Source organism: Carassius auratus, chromosome 8, assembly GCF_003368295.1.
Source record: "Carassius auratus strain Wakin chromosome 8, ASM336829v1, whole genome shotgun sequence".
NCBI lineage: Eukaryota > Metazoa > Chordata > Actinopteri > Cypriniformes > Cyprinidae > Carassius > Carassius auratus.
This window is the reverse complement of record NC_039250.1, coordinates 1,750,443-1,751,657: the sequence shown is the minus strand read 5'-3', so window position 1 is coordinate 1,751,657 and position 1,215 is coordinate 1,750,443.

Genomic DNA, 1,215 nt, shown 5'->3' with positions numbered 1-1,215 from the left:
AGACTGCCTTTACAAAAACTATACAAGACATTTAAGATTAATGCAAATTTAAAAAAAAAAAATCTTAAATACATTGAGGCAACTTTTTTTATTGATCAGTTATAAAAACGTTAACAACATTCTACATACTAACCTTATCAACCTTTGCAAAACAAGCAAGCTATTTTCTGTAATTGTGAGAGACATCCGATGTATTAGTCTTGCTGAAATGACTAGATGCATAACAAGGTGCAATAAACAGTAAAGCTATTTGCACTACAAACTATTTTTATGATTATGATCATAAAAAATATCTGGAAGAGAAACAAACTCGAGTTACAAATAGCTGTGCCGCTCTAAAAATAAGATAAGTTAATAACATTCGAGTTGGTCGTGTTGCTAATAAATCCTGTTCGTATAAAATGTACTGCGCGAGTACGACCATTAGATGGCGACAAAGCCTTACATAATTCATACAGGGTTTCATAACTCACCATAACAACAAAATAGATTTCCAACAGATAACCAAATTATCACTCTGTACAGCTTTAATTCCTTCAAGAATGTTACAAATCAACATCAGAGTCAGTGCTGATCTAGTGTATGTATTTGAAGAATCTGTGGTTCAGCCAAGTTCACTTAACACGTGCGGAGATCTTCAAAAGCTGGCTTTGTAAGTCCGTGTTCTTGGACTGTGTCCTGATGTGAGTGACTGAAACCACAAGCTGTTTCAGAGTAAAGCTCTTGACTCATGCATTATAACCTCTAAGTGCACCATCCCGAATCACAATTTGCATTGAACTATATAAAATATGATGAACAGAATCTGAATTGGAACTTCTTTGTATTTTACCAAGTAAGGAACTGCAATATCAAGACAACACCTAAACAAATAGAAATAGATGGGCCAAGCTCATTTGATCTCTGCATCACTAGAAAAATACAAATATTGTGAACCACTTATTAATATGACAATATATAGGATATGTAATATTTATTATTTATATTTTATTATTTATAATTATCCTTTACTTTTGAAATTTTGTGTACACTTACGTATATATATATAATTTTTTTTTTTTTTTTTTTACTTAGGGGCTACATTCTGACATGTCTTATTTTATTTCAACGAATATCTTTCATTGGTGTCTATATTTTATCTAGTTTTTAATAATTTTATTAAAAGTACAGGGGTTGCGTAACGGCGTGTGACGTCAAAGCAGTCACAAGACTTCA